A 22,353-nucleotide genomic window follows, 5' to 3' on the forward strand; every position below is an offset into this window, starting at 1 on the left:
GTCCCCCATAAGTAGTGGTTCATTGCCCAGCTACTCAGGTAGTACCTCTCCCAACCTTCCCTTGGTACTTTATCACAACCCTGATCAATTTTTGTCCAATTTATTCAAAGTTATAAAGGTTCATAGTGTGCAAGCCACTTAGAAAGCTGGTATCACTAGTAGTAGAAATAATGCAAGTCTTCAAGGATAATCACAACCCAGTTCTCAAGGATTTATACTCATCCCACAAGTTCAATCAATCATGGCGGGATCCTTTACCCGATATCCCAAGTTCTCTAGTAGGGGGAATGAGGATGTAGAGCACCACTAGTATCTATATGAAGCTATCTGGAGGGCTCGCCAAACTCCAGATGCTACAAATTTGATTGAATTTCAAAGCACACTCTAAGAAAGAGCATTGATATGGTTCATCAAATGGTTTTCCTTACAAAAAAATCCAATGCTATATGAAGTCAAACGGGAGTTTGTTCAAGAGTTTAAGCTCTCCCAGACCAACCAGTAGGGGTTTTCTGAGCTATAGGAAATTAATCAATGAGAAGGAGAGACTACCTGGGACCTAATGTAGAGGTTTAAATATGTGATTGGTAAGCTGAGCTACCCGATTAACCCCAATCATCAACAATATTGGTTCATTGAATAATTGTTACCACTTACTCATATGTCTTAGACTCAACAAAAGATCAATACCCTACAAGACGCTTTGGAGCAAGAAACTTGAATTGAGGCTATGTATGGATACCCACATGAGCACCGGGGGAGAGAAACCTCCCACGAACCCTCCAATTTAGGACTACAACATCAAATCATAGAACTAGAAGAGAAGTTGAGGGACCCGCAACTGATGCAACCTGCACGACCACATATATGGTGTACGAACTGTCATATCTAGGGGCATCACACCATGAAGTGACAAAGGTTGTGAGGTCCAAGAACTCCCTCTATGTTAGTAGGGTCGTCCACATATTTACCCACCGTTGGATTTGTGCAGATTGGTATGCAAGGTCTATACACATGTTGCACTCAATTTCGTGCATTTCCAAACCAGCAGAATACAACACCAACCGAGTATTGTGAAATATGAAGAACATATGGGTATCTCCCTAGGCTCTGTCCAATACTCCGGAAGTATTCCAACGTTCCAAACAACACTTTTTGTGAATTTTGTGCTTCGCCAACTCATCATATTGATCAGTGTTGAATGTTGGATGCCTTAACAGATCGATTGGATCAATCGACTTATCGAATTAATGGGACTCCTTGAGGACGAGGAGGTGGAGGGACAAGGGGGGAGAACAAGAGGCATAGGTCCAATCTGTTGAGCACAGTGTGATCAAGAGGGAAATGTCGTAGGAGACTGCCCATTACCTAGAAGACCCTGGTTTTCCCAGTGCAAGGTCATCACACATGGAATGGAAGACTGTCCAAAGATGATTGGCAGATGGGAAAAGTGCAACCGCCAAAGGGGATAAAATATAATAAATATTGAACTAGGGATGTCGAAGACAACTCCCCTCTCAAACATTAATATAGTCACCCGGGGAGGGAAGAAGACTGACACTGACTGGGGGACATATTGTAATGCCCCACTTAAATCTTATCCTACAACTTCTGTTAATATTTGCATTATCTGAAAATATTGAGAAATATTGGTCATAAAATAAATTTATGATTTCCATTATTCAAATTCCCCACTTACCTTCTCAATTTGAATATTATGTAGGATATGGTCTCCTTCCATTAATTCAAAATATATTTATTCATTTCACATACCCCAATGTACCCTCACATTTACTTGGGAGAAGACATAGTCCTCTCCATCTTATCATCAATATATATTTATTCATTTCACATTCCCCAATGTACCCTCACATTTACTTGGGAGAAGACATAGTCCTCTCCATCTTATCAACAATATATATTTATTCATTTCACATTCCCCAATGTACCCTCACATTTACTAAGGAGAATACATGGTCCTCTCCATGTAATTACACTTCACATTCCCAAATGTACTTTTCAGATTTACTTGGGAGAAGACATGATCATTTCCCATTAAATTCTCAATTTTATATTCATGTCACAATTCCAAATGTACTCCTAGCTTAGAAGAGAAGTCAACCAAGGATGGGTGAGAGTTAATGACATTAATGAGAGGTGGTTGAGGAAAGAGGGTATAAAAAGGGAAGGGGGAAGGAAGAAAAGGGGGAGTTGGAGTCTTGCTTAGGATTGTGGGGGTTGGTTGTAATTGTTTGGCCTTGTTATGATTTTTGGGAGACCTTGGAAACCTGTGGAGGTTTCTTGGGTTTGAGAGGAGGAAAGTATCATTATCTAGTTTTGCACATTCTTCTTGAGGACACACTATATCTGGTTGGACTTGGGCACGGAGGGCTGGGGAACCTGTGGAGGTTTCCTGGGCTAGGAATTTATTTCCTAGTTGGCTGGGAGGTAAATCCGGTTGGGTCGGCCAGAAGGAGCATTCCGCTGGAGCTATAAGACAAAGGTATCATCATCAACCGCCGGAACAGGTATTTTTCCATGGACTACTCTTGTTAAGTTGATATCAATGGAATGCTCACCTTAATTTATGTTGCTTATGATAAAATGATAAGATGTTAAATGTTTAAAGCTATGTAAGAAGGTTAGTAAGCTCATTTTATTACTTTTAAATCAGCAGGAAAATAGATCTGTTAGTGTATAATAGATTGAGGCTCTAATAATAGGAATCAGGCCCTCACACATGGTATCAGAGCTTGGGTTCAAAATCTGGACCCAAAGCCCACTAAATAGCTATTCCATAATCAAATTTCTTATTAAATAGTTGAAAATCCAGAAAATTAGAATGTCAAAATGTTTCAACAGCAGTCCAATGGCTTAGTGCCTAGGGATATGACAGAGCTAGTGTTTTGCTTCAACTTAAATGCGCCTGTAAAATTCCTGACAGAATAAATAATATTATAGAAAAAAAAAAATAAAAAAAATCTGGACCGAGCTCCTAGATGAAGAAGCTTGATGTCCCAATAACCAGAATTTTCCCACTAAAAGAGTTCGCTTCTGTGGGCACAACGGAGGACAAAACACAAATTTAGCTGCGGGCTCTCAGCAAACACAATGTCCATCCACTCAAAGGGCTGCTCAGTCTATAGTATCAGTGCCTGATATCTCGTTGGAGAAATTGCCTGTTTAGCTGAGATTTAGGCTTATTTGTACGCCTATTTTATTGCAAGAAAGAACAACAATGGCGTCCGGAATACTGCGCCTCCGGTTGGCAGGTCTGGCGAGGAGAATTTCTCTTCCACTTTCGGGTAATTCCACATATTAAATTCGCTTCTTCGTTTGGTTCTGAATGCAAAATGGATGACATTCTACTTGCAATTTAGCAGCATTAGGGCATGCTATATTCATCTTTTAGGGGAAACCACCTAGCGATGTTATATTGAGGATTTGAGACCTGAAGAACACAGGCATATTCATAACTTGGGCCAGGTAAACTTCATAACGGAAGTACAAGCGAATTAAGGCGAATTACCTGGATCTCATTAATTTCAGGGACCAAGTAGTAAAATTGAGCGACTACTTGAAATGGTTTCCCAATCTCCACACGAAGTATTTGCATCGGGCTAAAATTCGAGCAAAAACACATGCACAGGAAGTAATCACTGGAGGATCAATTAAAAAAAAATGTATTAGTCAGCAACTATTATTTAGTTCAGAATGATCAATCTGATTTTCATCGCACTATTATATTTCTCACTACAACATTAAAATGGAATGCGAGATTCTTAGCTTGGATTTGGTCCATGAATAGATGCATTCACTGAAACAGCGATAATTAGACGGAATGCTGGCAAATCAACAGAAATTTAGTTATTCACTGTAAAGGTCATCTCTTACTCTTGGGCTTTTAATTGATCTATGGAGGTGCACTTGAGCATTTCATCTGCAAACAAACAAAGACAGTTGACTTCCAAAAAAAAAAAATCTATAAGCACTGATACGATAGCAATTCAAATTAAAATACAGTTCTCTGCAATATGATTTGGTTTTCAATTTATATTTATAGTGAATCCGTTTGTCTTGAATTTGAAGATGATTTCTGCTTACCACTTTCTTGCATTCATTGGTAACGAAGGATCCCTCGTTTGGGTGTAGAGAAATATATTCTGGATGTAAGTAGTCGTCTTTAACTTGCCGATAAACCTCTCTAAAATTATTCCTAAAATAATTTTGTAAGGGACCTTTAAGGGCCTCTTCCATGACAGCAAAGACACAGGAGATCTTTAAGTGTCTCTGCCAAAGAGCAAAGACACTTAAGGCAGCCTATTCTTTTTCTTTTGTTTCCTAGTTACATTCTAATGTTTAAATTTGATATGATTCCTGGCTTGATTAGTGTCCTCTCATGTTCTACATCCTCTGCATTTCAACATAGTCCAAAGAAACAGGTTGATTTCCACCATCAGCGAGCCCACTAGCTTGAATATGTAACTGTGTCTTTAGAACCTCTGGTTTACATGGAGTATTAAAGTCAGGTACTCCAATGTTTTAAATTTCTAGCAATGTCATGTATTCCAACCTTTATATTTTTAGCTAAGGTTAGTTGACAAGAATAAGCCGCTAGCACTAACAATCTGTACCGACAAAGATACACCAAAGATCTCGATTACCAGGTGTTTGCTGTTAAATAACTTGAAGCACTAATTCAAAATTTAGAGATGTTACAATTGTGTTGGAGGAACGCGACATTAAAAGGAAACTCGTTGTTGCCAACTGTGGTTCTAATGTTGATTAAAATTAACAATCCACTGATGTTGCAGTAGCCATTCTTTGTCCAGATGTAAGTGTCAAATCGTAATGTCTCAGGATAGATGATTTCAAACTATTTAGAGAATAGTCAAATACATCTTTCAAAGAGTTAACTAAGCAAGTAATTGACATCTTGATTCTCAACAACATTTTGAAGTTCTTGGCAGCTCAAGAGTTTGAAGCTGTTTCTACAAAGAAAATGCCAGATTTATGGAACAGAGCTCTAAATGATATTGAGAATTACAGGTTTATAATTTATCTATAGCGACATCTAAATATGCAGAGTATAGGTTATGGTTTGCATTTTGGAAGATGCGATTTATATATTATATTGTGGAATTCTTATTACAAATATATAAGATGAAATGGGAGCTTTTATATTCTGAGAAAGTTGAAGGCTGACATAATGATTTTGTTTTGTAGTTTCTTGTGACGTGAATCTGGCAACATCACTTGTTTGATTACTGATGAAATTTATTTCATGACTTTTTTTACTAATGCAGTATGTACAGGACCTGTGACATCATAAAGATGATATTTCCCATTTTCTGAACAGATTATATGAACATATTTGAAAGGAACAGAATTTCCTGATTTCGAGATTAACCTGGACATTGACCTTCTGAGGATATATTTGGGGATTTTCTGTTTCAGGTCTCCGCAACTTGGTTTTGGTTTCCTCTCAGTGCATAGGTCCACATAAGTATTGGGCCCAACTATAGCCCTTACAATCTAGAATGTGTTTTCTGTTAGGCCCTTACAATGAACCCTTTATGGAAAGTAGTGAAGTAAAGATGTTGTCAACGCCCATACTGTTAAAGAATTTGAGATAGCAATAAAGAATATAATTTGATAGTTTTGACAACCCTTATGAAGCATCGTTGCTTATTTGTGAATCTGGCTTTTGAAAAACTTTCCATAAGTTCTAGCTCGACTATTTACCAAAAACTCGTAGTCCAGTCTATTTATGAGTTCTTTGTGTCCTGTAGTTTCTGAAGTTATGACACCATAAACCACCCCTTGATTGAGGTCTGTAGCCCTTAGTTCCCAAGCCTTTAAAGTAAAAAAATTTGTTGTGCAAATCGTGCACTTTTCTCAGATGATAAAAGGAACTTGCTTTCTTCAGATATAGTAGTGTATTTGTCCTGCCATTATGAGTAACAGTAATGTACCCTTCCTCAATTTCAATGTTAGGAGTTCCATATTCTTCCATGCTACCCAGTTTAAGTTTTAACCATATGGAATTCTGGGCTGAATTCCTTGATAGAAAAAAATCACATTCTTGGTTCCAATCATTGTTATTCTGAGTATACATTGCTCTTCCTCTGTCTATCATGGAATATGGAGCAGAACTCTGTTCTCCAAAATGTATCACTGCCTCGGGTTCAAAGGACTTGAAAGCCTCTGCAAGGAAATCAAAATTAGAAACATCTACTGCAACGAGGTCAAGTTGTTTGCTAGAGAATTTCTTCCATCTCTTTATTCTCTTCTGAATCGAGACCATGGTTGTTAGAGACCGATCCCAAGCTTCTAGGAAAACAACCTGTGGACAAGGCTATCAACAAGGACAACTTGGTATCCTTTATTTGAGAGATGCAAAGCTCTCGCCCATCCACAGTAACCATCCCATCCTTCAACCATTACTTTCTTACCATTTACCTCCCTCTTCCATGGCAGGGGATGTTGTTTTCACTTCTTTCTCCTTCATAGCTATAGCCCTCGGGGAAAATTTCGCAATATTTCTTCTACTGCACTGTCTTTTAAACAAAGATAAAGATAAAAATTTACTGCATCCAAACAAGGCCTCTTGCTTCCAAAATGAAATAGAACTCTGCCCTCTTCTAAAGGAAATTGCATTAGCAGGCATCTAGATAGTTAAGAAGCTTAATGCAAGCCATTGAATCCAAACAAGAAGCAGTCGACAACATCTATGACATGGGTTCACTGTTTGTCAAGAAGTGCCATTAAAAGCCACAATTCCATCATTTTTCATGAAATGTCTCTATGCAATATTTTATTGCTCTCCCTGACAAAGAAACTCTTGCATTATTATATTAGAGAGCATGTTTCGTCTACCATAGCAAACATGAACTATCATATTTTAGAGAAACTAAATCTCAATTGTTGGGACAATTCGATTCTAGAATCCAAAGTTACACTTCACCTTCTATTTCATTGCTTTTTGGATGTTGCAATGAGAATGATCTTTCGGTTTCACCTGGCTTGGTTTTCTCATATTTTATAATATGCCTTGATTGTTTTATTGCAACGAATCATTGTTTTATTCTTTCAGCAACAAATCTTGCTTACAATGTCAAGTTTGCCTTCTATGTGGGTGCGAATTACATGAACAATATAAGCACGACAATTTTGCTTGCGATGTATCATTTCTTTTAAAGCTATGGACTTCTCCATAAAGCTTGATGCAATGATTTTCATGGATCTTATTATCATGTACTTACAAAAAAGGATTCACCAAAACATAAACAGTTCTATGGCATAATTTTTTTTGGGATACCTTCATGTGATTGTCAAATTTCAACAACAGTGATTTGTTTTGGTGCTTGTCTGGAATTTTATTGTGTCAAATTTTATTGTATTTTAATGTTTTTCTAGTGTATGATTTTGTAGTGATATGAACTGATTTTTTTTCCAGATCTTAACCCTATGAACTTTCAACCTGTTGTCAAGTAGTGTAAAAAAAAAAACAACACCAGAAACAGTACAATATTTCATTTCCAATCTGTCTGTAGATAAGCAGAGGCAAGGACAATTTTCTATTTAATTCCGTTGTGAGCTGCATTACTGAAAATAATCTCTAGACAATACCGGAATATCTTTAGTTACCCATCTGTGTTTCTTTGGTGCTTTATACTTTAGGCCCAATTATGTTTAGTTTATTCCTCATTTAGATCTCGAATTTCTTTTAGGCTTTCTATCTCCCATATATGCTAGTCAAAACTTCATTCCATGTTGTACGTTTTGATAGCCTTTGACTCAAAGTATCCTGCGTACTGTAATGATGAGGGGCTTCTAAGATGTTTTTTTTGTGGTCCCCACGGTTGCACCTTAAACGGGTAACTACTTCAACAAAAGAAAGTATTCTGGTTTATTGTGGCTTGTCATATTATCTTCGTCTTTGGGTTCATTCAAAATTTCAACATTATAAGTTTACATATGAACATGCCTCTCTCATTGAAAAGTGGTGATGTTGTTTGTGATGTGAGAGGTCTTCATGTCTCTTTCAAGGGAGAAACCTAAAACACATTGTGAAATTTTGAGTTTAGGGGAAGTTCAAATTCATAAGCAAGATACCCACGCTGCTAATAACTCCCATACTTCCTAAAAAAAAAAAAAAAAATGAAATGAAATAAATTTCATGTATTTCTAACTTCAAGGGCAACTTCATGTAGGGTACATCAACCCATACCCTTTCTGGAAACTCTATCTCATATTGGTTTATATCCTCATTTCAATTTTCAATGTATTTTAAGGAAGAGCTAAGTCTTTGAGGGCCCTCAGAGTGTCACATGCCTTCTGCAAGTAATTGTTGGTATCTAGAACATGATTTTCTCTCTAAAGAGCTTTTGAGATGTAAGAGTTGTTACTCATTTAATATTGTTGCCAAAATCATAAAATATTTCGCATTATCGAGGACAATCACTAACAGATAAATAGTTCCATCCCTAGTACATAATGTGAAAGTCATGGGATTGTACATTGCCAATCTATTTTTCTTTCAGTGAATGCAAGTTTCACTGATATATAAAAGACCGCAAGATTTTCATGATTGCCATGAACTTCGAACTTGTTCCTAACTAATATTCTCTCTCATTTTTCTCTCATTTTCGTGGCAACATTTCTTTATAATATCTGTTATAGGTCTTTCTCCTCTTATTATTGACACACCTTAAGTAAAAATGGTTTGCTCAATGTAGGAGGATAAATCTTATTCTATAACAAAAACGCATGATGTTCTAATAACCATAATCAGTTTTCCAAATTATGCTAAAAAAGGAACAGAGCAAATTATTTGTTTCAGTTTCTGGAAACATTTTTCCTAATAATTTGTGTGCTTTTGATTAATGTTGATCGGGTTGTTTGTCAAGAGTTCATAAGAAATTGTGTATATTGAGGTACTTTTATGGCTATAACTTATGTGTAATACTGAGAGGTGAAATTTCCACTTTTTATAGAGATTCTTGCACGCAAAATCTCTTTATGGCTTTCTGTATTTACTTTGAACATGTTTTTACTTCAAGTGCACTTTTTCTCTTGTTTGTGTAGTTTGAACTTTTATATGATGTGCCAAACCCAACATAAGAATCGATAAGATGTCAATATTAACAGTAAACTTATTCAAGAGTCTCTAGGGTACATACATTTGTAAGTAGCCTTCTTTCTTATCCTCTTAGTTAATCGGTCTAGACTTTTGCTGTGACTTTTGTTGTGACTTTTCAAGGCATTCTAACAGAAGGGCAAGCTCATCTGAAAGTGAAAGTCATGGCAACGAGACTAAGAAAGGAATCTTTCACCGAAGCATTTGGGACAAGGACTGACTTAGGATTTAAATCATTATTTTTAGTGTAAGGTTATATTGCTTTCATTTATTCATATTTATATAAGTATGGTAGTGTTTGATTTTATATATAATTTAAGAAATAATAAGTATGGTGGCGTTAGGTTTTATGTATGAGTTGATTTTAAAGGTTATTAAAAAGTAGTAAAGTTATATAAATTAAATGTCTAATACATCTTAATATATGTTTATAGCTATTAAAATATTGATGTGTCATTTAATTTATGAGCTTTTTAATTTATGTTGAGAATTTGTAAAACTGTGTTTAATCTATGTTGAGAATTTGTAAGGTTGTAATAGAAGTGGAGGTGTGAAACAAACTACATAAGTTTTGAAATAGAAAAATTGTTTTAGAAATACTTGATTTCATTATCATCCAATGGCAATTTAAGTCCACAACAATTTTGCCATCTTGTGGATATGTATTACCTACTCATCATGAGGTCCAGTTTTAGCCATTGTTTCCGTTCTTGCATAAGTCAAGGCATTTCCCTTGAACCATGGATCATTTGGATAAACCTACATATTTTGTTTAATGACCCTCACTGTCTTGACTGAAGCCAATTGAAGACCCCGTTAACATTTTTAGGCTTTTGGGATGATTCTTAAAAGCTTACATTGTCAGTTTGGAAAACATGCATTTTCTTCTTGCCGAACTTTGTTTAGGTCTATGGCAATGCCATGCAATGTTTTAGCTAGCCTATATGGAAAGCTTTGCTTTCATCATGGTTGGCAACAAAATGTGAAGTCAGGTAAGAGTTCCATTAGGTAATCTCAAGCCTCATCCAGGGGATACAACATGATGGAGATACAATGAAGAATATACTTGTGTACAAGAAATTTCTTGTGTAGGTTTCATACCTAGCCCTAGTGGTGTGATTCCTATATGATGGATTGTACAATCATAACTTATGTTCCACATGTCAAGTGCAAGATGTGACCACATTCTTCATAGGATTTTTTTTTTTTTTTTTTTTTTGAAATTGTTTCGAGAAGCATGCCCCAAGGTCAATATTGCAATGCATAACATAGACTTCCTTTAGCTTAGGTAATAGGTTGCAGAGTTATCTATCAAAAATCTTCCCAAACTTTCACCTAATCTGACCCCTTTTCCTCAACATGCACAGCAAGGACCATTAGCATCCATGTATATCTTTACAATGGAGCCAGTAATTATGCCCAAAATGTGTCCCAATCTAAAGAATGTAGTTAGTTCTATTTTACATATGAGGTGGCTTTTAATTCTGTTGATAGTAGATTATCATTATTCTTATTAAAAATAAAGTAAATTTTCCATTCGGATAGTAGGATTACCTTTTAGATAGTATATTTGTCATTCTTCATAGAGGATGTCATAATAACAAATCTCGAGTTTAAGAAGTAAACAACTATGAAGCATGGGAATTCAGATTAGGATGTGTTGAAATACCCTATATGTCACATTAATGCTTATTCTATGGGTGGTATAATTTTCTAGTGAAAACATAGATTGAATACTATGGACTTGTGTAAAGCTTACTGTGATAGTTGTTTTTAATGATCTTAAATTAAATGAGAAGATCAATTCGTAGAGAATTTGGGATTTTAGAATGGAAGCTTATTTAGTCAATAAAAGACTAGTGAAAATATTAGGATACACTTTTACCCTTATTCTAGTGTTGAATAAAAATGTCGTGAAAAATAATGTGTCTCTAGTTTTGGATAAAAGGACCCTCAACTTTCTTTGCAACTTTTGTGGTCACTGGCCACTTATGAAAGGAGTAGGCATCTTTAGAAATGTGATGCCATTTAGAGGGGAAATACTAATAGCAACAGGGCAAAGGCAATTATTCCGTTCATTTAATTATTTCTCATTTGTCTGATCATATTGTGAGCTGCAATATATATCATGAGATTATTTTAGTACTAGTAAACAATGATTAAATATATAGAACCTTTTGACATTTAGAGGACATTCCTCTCAATTTACAAAAAAAAAATAAAGTATGAAAATCATGTTGGGAAACAGTTTCTGAAGTTTGGAGTCTTTTATTTTCAAGATTAACTAAATGGGTTGGAAGATGAAAAAAAAAAACCCATCAAATTGGAAGAGCGGGACTTTTATATTCACTAAGGTTTTAAAGGAATTATATGCATAAAACTTATACTAGCACCTCCTAGTGGAATTGATAGTGCACTAATCTGTTGCTTGCTATTATTTTGGTTTTGGTACCACCTTATAGCATATACGGGTCCAAATGCTATTTTCCATGATGGATAGTTGAATCTGTTCCAACTCTAATTGTTATTGAGGGGTTCCACAAGGATGTCACATGAGCGTTTATGATGCCCATTTTAACATAGATAGCCACCTATGTTAAGGTTCTCTTTTGCAGTTCCATGTTGTTATTTATGAACATTATATACATCTGGTTGGACACATGAAAATCAATTGATGGATTTGGTATTGATGATGGAAATGTTGGATGTATGACCAAATGTATGACTTACTTGGTTACAATTTATTTAGGGCATGACTTGTCAGAGTTATTATTGCATCATATAGGCTTATATATATTTGATTTATCTAATCAATGACTTAGTGAAATTATGATTTATCTGATGTAAGATTTAATTCCAGTATGAACAACAAAAATTGACACGTGGACACTGGGTTTGATAAACATGGTGTTTAAGATCATGTATCTATATCTATTTTGTGGTTATATATATGCATGGATGAGAACTAAACTACAGATTGGAAAGAATCGTATGATAACCAAGATCTAACATTCCATTGAGGGAGGTCGAGACGACCAATGAGGAAAGGTACGATGTACATTGTTCTATTACATTTGGTATCTACTTGATATGCACTCTTATGACATGAGTAAAATGCAAATGACAGGTGGCAAGATGACCTGACTGGATTATTCGATGACAAGTCCAACCAGCTCTGTAGTGTGGTCCGTGCTCTGAAGGAGGGGTGGAGGTGTTTCCCACCGTGTATCCTCCGAAACCTGGAATCGTGGGGAGGACAGCTGAACGCTCCCCCTAGACGTGTGATGACGATTGCCAGATGCCTGCTGGGGAAAGTTCGGTCGAGGTATTCGACGCTTCCACCATGTCGGTTTTATCAGTGGTTAGTATGGCCGTTGCCACTGATAGAGCAGCAGAGGATGGATAGGGTGGGAACGGAAGTAGGTCAAGATGGATAGGAGGAAATAGATCAGTTGGAGACTCTTGATGGGAAGTAATGTCATTGTCTGACTTATCAAATTTTAATGCTATAACTCTCTCTGGTTTGCTATGCTTTCAAACTCCTTGTATCTTTTCATTCTAACTTCGGGACGAAGTTTTCTGAAGGAGGGGTGTATGTAATGCCCCACTTAAATCTTATCCTACAAATTGTGTTAATATTTACATTATCTGAAAATATTGAGAAATATTGGTCATAAAATAAATTTATGATTTCCATTATTCAAATTCCCCACTTACCTTCTCAATTTGAATATTATGTAGGATATGGTCTCCTTCCATTAATTCAAAATATATTTATTCATTTCACATACCCCAATGTACCCTCACATTTACTTGGGAGAAGACATAGTCCTCTCCATCTTATCATCAATATATATTTATTCATTTCACATTCCCCAATGTACCCTCACATTTACTTGGGAGAAGACATAGTCCTCTCCATCTTATCAACAATATATATTTATTCATTTCACATTCCCCAATGTACCCTCACATTTACTAAGGAGAAGACATGGTCCTCTCCATGTAATTACACTTCACATTCCCAAATGTACTTTTCAGATTTACTTGGGAGAAGACATGATCCTTTCCCATTAAATTCTCAATTTTATATTCATGTCACAATTCCAAATGTACTCCTAGCTTAGAAGAGAAGTCAACCAAGGATGGGTGAGAGTTAATGAAATTAATGAGAGGTGGTTGAGGAAAGAGGGTATAAAAAGGGAAGGGGGAAGGAAGAAAAGGGGGAGTTGGAGTCTTGCTTAGGATTGTGGGGGTTGGTTGTAATTGTTTGGCCTTGTTATGATTTTTGGGAGACCTTGGAAACCTGTGGAGGTTTCTTGGGTTTGAGAGGAGGAAAGTATCATTTTCTAGTTTTGCACATTCTTCTTGAGGACACACTATATCTGGTTGGACTTGGGCAAGGAGGGCTGGGGAACCTGTGGAGGTTTCCTGGGCTAGGAATTTATTTCCTAGTTGGCTGGGAGGTAAATCCGGTTGGGTCGGCCAGAAGGAGCGTTCGGCTGGAGCTATAAGACAAAGGTATCATCATCAACCGCCGGAACAGGTATTTTTCCATGGACCACTCTTGTTAAGTTGATATCAATGGAATGCTCACCTTAATTTATGTTGCTTATGATAAAATGATAAGATGTTAAATGTTTAAAGCTATGTAAGAAGGTTAGTAAGCTCATTTTATTACTTTTAAATCAGCATGAAAATAGATCTGTTAGTGTATAATAGATTGAGGCTCTAATAATAGGAATCTGGCCCTTACACATATGAACAGCCAAAATTTATAGAAATGGCCTCACCAAAGTGCTTATACAATCCTAATCAAGAGAAGCATTACTACAAGGAAGCTGCAAAGACCTTTAAGAAATTGACTATGATTGGAGATCCCCAAGGGGAAAAAATAGGATTTTCAAAATCTAGGAGCCCAAATCAATCACAAATCAATAATCGACCCATAAAAAAATTGTTTTAGGCTATTTATGTATATTGTGAATGATAACCAAATGCTTGGACAATTGCGGGAAAGTATTAAAGTTGTTGTCAAGGATGGGATGGCGAAGTAAGGATTTTTTTTCTGCTAATTTTATTGAAATATATTCTTGGAGGGTGTGCAGGAATAAGAAGATAACAAGGAGGGAGTTCTAGATCGATTCTCAAATTGCGGGTTTTTAGATTAAGGATACAACTTTAGACTTGGGCTCATATGTGAATATATTGCCAAGGAAAACCTGGGAGGCCTTGGGAAGACCTAAGTTGGAATTCTCTCTGAAAATCAATATTTCAGACCCCCGGTTGGAATACTAGAAGAGGCAGAAGTTGACATAACAGGGGTGAAAACTTATACTGATTTTGAAATAATAGATATTATGGAGGATAAAGACCCCTACCCGACATTGCTTGGAATAGACTGGGATTTTCAGAATTAAGTTATAATTGATCTAAAAAAAGAGATGACGACCTTTGAAGTAGAAGGGCCTAGAGTGATCTAGCCTTTGGACCCCTACCAAGGGCCAAGATTTATTGAGCCGACAGATGATAGAGAAGCACTTGAGTTGTTGGATCAATTATACTAGCTGATGACGGGAAGAAGATAGGATTATATCACTTCGATAGCAGGAGGATCAATCAGTTGTAGAAATATTCAGAGCCCTAGGTTGGATATGAGGCTACATGGGAGGACTAGAAGAAGTGTGGACATGAGATCAACACCAGGCATTACGCCACGATCCATCATATCAACTGGATTGTTACTAAGGTATGAGAATTTCCTATTTTCAGTGGCATGGCATCTGTTACTGACTTTCTTAATGAAGTTGAGGCAACCATTTCTAAATAACACAGAGTTCCCTCACTAGATTTCACCCTACAAGCGACACCAGCAAGGTGGTGGGGGTCTCGCCGCAACCATCTCTGAGAATGGTAGGAGATTAAGACAACAATGAGGATTAGATTCAAGTATCCAGAGGACTATCCATAGAAATTTATTAAGTATTGAGGGGGTTCTGACCCTTAGCAACACTTATAGGATTGTAAGGTTGGATGGATCTAAGAAGGGATTCCAGAGGACCTATGGTTGCACTACTTTGTACACACCCTAGGGAAATTTCCAAAGGCATGGTACATAAAGGAAGAGACAAGAAGACAGACCAATGATTGGGACTGTATGACAACCCAATTTATTAGTGAATTTTCTTTCACAAATAGTGATGAGAGAATGAAAATTGATTTGCAAGATGCAAAAGAGTTTTTCTCACGGAAGGACAATTGGCGGAGGGATGTATAAACTAGAGCACTTTTGAGCACATATATGAATCCATATTCCATGAAGTTGTATCTTGTTGAAAGGTATATCGAGAGCCTGATGAGGATGAATTGGAGGAATTAAGGAATCTAACACTAAAGGAAACTAAATGGGAGTGGAGTGTTGAAGATGGCCCTATAACCAATGGTCTATAGATACTACCTGTGAAGTTGTGGAAACATAAAATTGCACTAAACAAAATCCAAAACTAGCCTCAATTTGGGATTACTAGGATGAGAAGAGTACCAAGGAAATCTTTGATTTTCTAAGAGAATATGAAAAATTGTTCCCTTTGTCCATAGCATAGCCGAAAGGGATTAAGGGGAGGTTAGGGGAGATGAAGATTGTGCTCAAACTATATGCAAATCTAGTAAAACATTGGTCGTATAAGCTAAACCCAAGGATCAAAGAGAGGATAGCAATGAGGGTTATTTTCCTAGTTGATGAGGCTAAGTGGGTCAGTCTAATTGTGATACAGAACAAAAAAATACGATGAAGAGATTCGGGTTTGTGTGGATTACTGAAGTCTGAAAAATTCCTGTGTTCATGATCCCTTTCCCACCCCCTTCAATGATGAGGTTCTAGACAATGTGGTGGGGAACGAAGCCTACTCCTTTATAGATGGATTCTACGATTACCAACAAGTATGGATTGTAGAAGAAGATAAAAATAAAACCAAATTCACCACTGAATGGGGATCTTATGCATACCATGTGATGCCTTTTGGACTCAAGAATGCACTGACAATATTCTCGAATTGTAATTGCTTCCTTCATAGATTATATTCGTAGGTTTCTATAGGTTTACATGGATGATTGGACTCTCTACAGTATACTAAAGAACCATTCTAGTATGCTCTGAGTGATTTTTTACCATTATAGGGAGATACAAATCTCTTTAAATCTAAAAAAGTGCATATTCGTTGTCCCTTTTCTGAATGCTTCTTGGCCATATAGTCTATAAAGATGGAGTATGTGTTGATCCTGCTAAGGTCGCAGTGATCCTGAACATGACCCCACAAACAAGTGTTAAACAGTTGAGATCCACCCTTGGTCATACATGATACTACAGGAGGTTTCTCCACAACTATGCCTTGATCACCGCTTCCCTGGAAAAGTTGTTGAAGAAAGATGAAAGGTTCGAATGGTCGAATGAATGTGAAGTTGATTTCAATGTGTTGAAATAAAAAATGGTGAGCGCTCTGATCCTGGTTTATCCTGATTAGAACAATAAATTTCATGTTCATAATGACGCATTAGGTATTGCCTTAGGGGCCTTCCTAGCTCAGCCCGAAGATGAAAACCTTGATCACACCATCTATTTTGATAGCAGGAAATTATCCATGACAGAGATGAATTATACCACAACTGAGAGCGAAGCTCTTGCGATGGTGTATTCACTACAAAAGTTTTGGCACTACCTTCTGGGGTGTTCGTTAAAATTATTCATTGATCATTCTTCCCTAAAGTACTTAGTGAACAAGCCTATACTTGAAGGAAGGATTTGTAGATGGCTCCTACTATTTCAAGAATTCACATTTGAAGTGATTATTAAACTAGGGAGATTGAACGTGGGCCCTGATCATCTTTCCAAGCTAGAGTCACATGAATCTAGGGGATCCTTAGATGATCAGTTTTCATATGTTAACCTATTTTGATTTGGAGCCATACCATACTATTTGGAGTACATTGTAGTATTTCTCGCCACAAGTAAGTTCCTGGAGGAATACACAACAACATAACGAAAGCACATTATGGTTTGTGTTGCAGATTACCAATTCATCACATTACAACTATACAAGTTGGGCCTTGATTAGATATTGTGAAGGTGTTCTCTTGACCATGAGAGACAAGATGTATTATGGGAATGTCACTCAAGAGTTGTGGGTGGCCATTTGAGGGGAAAACCACCACTAGGAATGTGTTGCAGGTGGGACTCTAGACACCAACGTTTTTTTGGGAAGCGAAGGAGTACGCCAAGAGATGTGATGCTTGTTAAAGGACTGGGACACCATCACACAGGGATGAACATCCTTTTCAACCAATACGATCACTCTAGGCCTTTGAAAAATGGTCAGTCGACTTTGTGGGACCTATCAACCCACCGTCACGACACTCACACACTAGGTACATTATTACCACCACAGATTACCTTACCAGATGGGTCGAAGTTGCAACAATTCAAGAATGCACCACAGACACTGCTGCCATATTTATCTTTGAGAACATCATCTCTCGATTTGGGTGCCCCCAAAGCCTCACCAGTGATCAAGGGACCCACTTCATCAATGAGACAGTCACTGCATTACTGCAAAACTTCATGATACAAACCATAAAAGAAACCCTTATCACCCTCAAGAAAATGATATTGTGGAAGCCTTTAACAAAATCTTGGAGAGGGGTCTCACTAAGATATGCTTGGCCAACCGAGATGATTGCGATGAACGAGTGCTATCTACACTATGGGTTTATCATACAACCGTCAAGTGCTTTCACAAGTATACACCATTTCAACTTGTGTATGGTCAAAGCCATGGTACCTGTTGAGTTTACCATCCCCAACCTTTTTATTACACAAGCCACTTACATGACAGAAGATGAACCAATTCCAAAGTTGTAGGAAGAACTCTAGGAGCTGGATGAAGCTAGGTTTCTAGTATATTTCCACCAAACTATTGAAAAGAAGAGGCAGAAGTCGTGGTATGACATACATATCAATCAGAAATATTTTGTAATTGAGGGACATGTTCTGCTATATGAAAGTAAGTTCTTAAAGCATCCTAGGAAGTTGAAAATGCATTGGTTAGGGTCATTCATAGTCGCAGAAGTGAAATAATCAGGAGTTTTCAAGCTTGCACAATTAGACGGAGTCTTACTGCCTGAATGGGTGAATGGTGCATGCCTGAAACCTTTCCATGGATTGAACAATTCTACACCAAATTGATTTGATCTCTAAAAGGGGATCATAGGTAGGTTTATGTAGGGTCATCCAATCCTTTTTAGTATCTTAGTTGCATCAATTAATTTAGTTGGTTAGTTGTTCCATTCGAAGTCAATCAATAATAAAATTTCGTAAGTTCTTTTAGTTGTAGAAGTATTTTCACCCCGCCGCAACTGCTTGTGGTCAGGAAGACATGTGTGTTAGTCATCGTAGCTGTAATAATTAAGAGATAATTCCCTATGTCAATTCAAATTTGTGCTAAATATTTCCCATAATATCCCTAACATGATCCGTTCAACAACTTCTAATTGTATTCCATCATAGCACCATAATTACCCATTATTTCCACCCTCCTTTTATAGTTTTTGTATCATCCGAGTCAGGTCCAGCTTAGTCGTCTTCATTTCCACCATGGTTGGGACCAAGTGGGGAAAGTTACCGTATTAATTAGTTAAGTGGTCTAATACAAAGCTTTGTGTTAGCATTTTCTATTTAAATTGCATGGAAACAATAAATTTCTCAGAACCAAAAGTTGAGGTGGTTGAATTTCCCAGTCTGGAGTCTGTATCTAATTTCCCATGTTCCCAACCCAAGTTTAAGAACCCCATGTTCTTTGTGTATCAATATTTCTTTGTAGCAATGACGAAGACTATAATTTATGTTCCAGACATTGAGCCAGATTCAAGAATTACAATGAAAGAGCATCTTTATGGAAATTATGATAAATCATATCTTGTAGATAATGATCTCTCATATTCGTTCCAGTTTCTAGCACTCAAGTGGGAGGTATACACAGAACCTGTAATCAAAATTGACAAAATCTAGTCAATAAAAGTTACAAAAGACTTCAGGGGATTACAGAGGTCGATTTTGTTGAATTTAAGGAATCTTCTAGTATTCGATACGATAGGAGCAACTATGCAATGCACGAAATTCCTCATAGTTCAGAAACACAACCACTGAGTCCATCCCAGAGTTGGGTCCTTTGTTGGAAGGATCCATCCAAGGAGAAGTAGAAAAGGAAGGAACACCACAGCAATAGGAAGCACCAACAACATCCGCAACACCACTAGCGCTGACAAAGGATTGAATTAGGGATGAGTCAATGAACTGTTGTCGAGGTATGTTGGGTCCTTCATTTTGAAAACCAAGTTTTGACAGATTTGGAGGTTGACCACATTTTTCCCAGAGATAACCATTGGGAAGTCATGGAGGATACAATTAGAGAAGAATAAGGGACTCACGAAACACCAGAAGTTACGGAAGGATGACTAGGTAAATCCAGACTTAAGCAACCACATCTAAGATGAAAGGAATACTAACAGCTGAGGAAGAAAACGCAGCAGAACAACAAAGGTAGCCGAAATAGGAAAAAGGCAGAGCATTCAAGGGAGAAGTAGTAGTTCAAGCGAGCTCAAGGTTTAAGAAGCCGAGGGGAAAGCTAGGAAGAAAAGGAGAGATAGAAAGGATACTGAAATGTTGTTGTGGAGCCATTCGATCCCACTCTATTCCTTATTATCTTGTTTATGTATTGCTCTATCATGTTAGTCTTCTTGTTATGTCTGTAAGGCCTTCGAGCCAGATGAAATGTTGTACTGCTATGGGAATTAATAGAAGAATAGATTGTAGAGATACATGAGTACCTTTGTGCATGGTTTTATGTGGTCTTTTCAAAAATTTAATATGCTTGTACGTGTATAATATTCCTTCTCTTTGTGCACTTGCTCTACTATGATTGGGTTTCTGACTATTATAGTTCGGGGTTTATTAGGCATTTATAACCTCCATGTGGATCATTCTGATACCAGATTCTAGCCCCTTAACTAACTAATATTATGGCACACCTCAGGTGAGATGCCTTATTCATCCTGAATAAGGTGAAAATTTTGGCGTTATGCTAGACTATAACAGAGCCTTTGTTGGCCCATGTGCCTGAACCCGAGGTCTCAACCCATCCATTTTTTTCTGCCAATATTTACCCCTACAGAACTTAACCGACTGGTAACCTTATTAAATTATTTTAAATGATCAGCAACAAATCCACATTTTGACATATTTATATTAAATAAATGCTTCATAACAAATACCTTGTTTGAGGTCAAGGGTTTTTCATATAGTTTGGTTAATGACACCATTAAACCCTTTGTTGTCATTTCCTTTGAAATTTTGAATGACACTGACACTGTCAAACACAACCATATTGTTCCAAGTTCCTTTCTATCGAGAATCTCCCATTCTTCGTCTAACATACTTGTCGACTTCTTTGTATTTCTACTCAAGGGTAGGCATAGATATTTCTGATACGGATAATCTTCCATCTTCATCTTCCACAACTAGTAGTTTTGGACATTAAATTTCTTGACCCTAAACCTACCATCTTACGCCATTTCACTCACTCAAACTAGGAACCATTATTTCCTGCGAGTTTATCAGCTAAATTGACCTTCATCTCTGATACCAGTTGTTAGAAAATTATATATTACAAAGCAATAGAACACATAAAATATGGCAGAAACAAAAACAAATAAAACACATAAAACAAGAGAGACATAAATATATGTGTTTCAGCCAAATTGGGCTACGTCCACGGAGAAACAACCAGTCCTTTATTTTATATAATCCAACAAAATGAAGAGATATAACCTACAACAAATTCGATGTAATTTCCTCTTTGCTCTCACACAGTCTCCTCTCTCTTTCTCGCTCAGAATGATAATCCACAACTGCAATACAATTCCCTCATATAAAATGAGGGTTTCCTTCTAGGGAAAAAAACCTTAAATTAACATAACTTCTACCGCCAGATCATGCGCGTAATGAACGACCCAGATTGACTATGAAATTACAATATTTCACAAGGCAAATTTTCATCTATTTTTAGCTTCAGGGGCGCTGCCCCCAAACCGCTGCTGGGGGGGTCATAAAATTTCGCATCACCCCTCATGGAACCCCATGACAGTAATTAAACGGGCAATGTTTCTTCCCCGTTATGAACTGGGATCCAGATGCGGCTGAAACAAAACCTTTGAGTCAGGAAAATAATTAGGCTCCACAACCAACATGGTCGCGTTCCTCCCAACCAACGAATTGTTATCTCAACAGTTCCCCCCAAGATCTAGACTCATTTTATGTCAAGTAACAAATCAATAACTTCACAAAATCACCTCCTCAGGCCCTTAGCAATGTCCTACTAAAAATGGGATGAATATTTATTCACACAAGTTCAATCTTTATCTCCCACTAGAACCTTGTTTTTATTTTTATTTTTCAATATTCCTTTCTTTCCCGCAATCTTGTTCTTAATTCATCATCCATGCATGAAATTTCTCTCCACTCATGATAACTCTAGTGGTTGGGAAGTCATTCACAAGAGGATTTTTCCTTTTTTGTGTCTATGTCCCTTCTTGGACCATAATTGATTCTAACGGTTTCTTGATAGTTGGGAGTCTAACTCCTCACGTGATGGCTCATATTGTATTTTCAAATAAACAAATAAGTAAAATAATACTTATTCATAATAATATATTTAACATTTACATCTATTATCCAACCTTAGTATTGGCCCCATAACCAATTCTTCCATAATATTTACAAGTAAATACAAATAATAATATTTGCAAATGCATTTATACCAGGGGTAACACATGTGGTGTAATGATGAATTTAGGAGGGAATTATGCTCAGTACATAACCTAAGGGGAGTGAAATTATGGATAGATATGATTCAGGATGGAGGTGAGCCTCAACATGATGTTTCTCATGGTGGCACTCTTAGTTTGCATCCCCCTTAAGTAGTTTGGTGTTCTTATTTAAATAAGGGAGAGGAGGAATTGGAGGTTTAGTGCACTCATTTGATGATAGTCGGTTGCCAATCATTTTCGAACCATGGTAAATTTTCTTTTGGATGTGGCTTTATACTTTGGGGTTGGGTGTTTATGCTGCAGAGGTATAAGCCTAGGTTGTGTATTCATGAGAAGCG

Source organism: Pinus tabuliformis, chromosome 5_2 (assembly GCF_031772625.1).
Source record: "Pinus tabuliformis cultivar Carrire ecotype Pingquan chromosome 5_2, CPIR1, whole genome shotgun sequence".
NCBI classification, from domain to species: Eukaryota; Viridiplantae; Streptophyta; class Pinopsida; order Pinales; family Pinaceae; genus Pinus; species Pinus tabuliformis.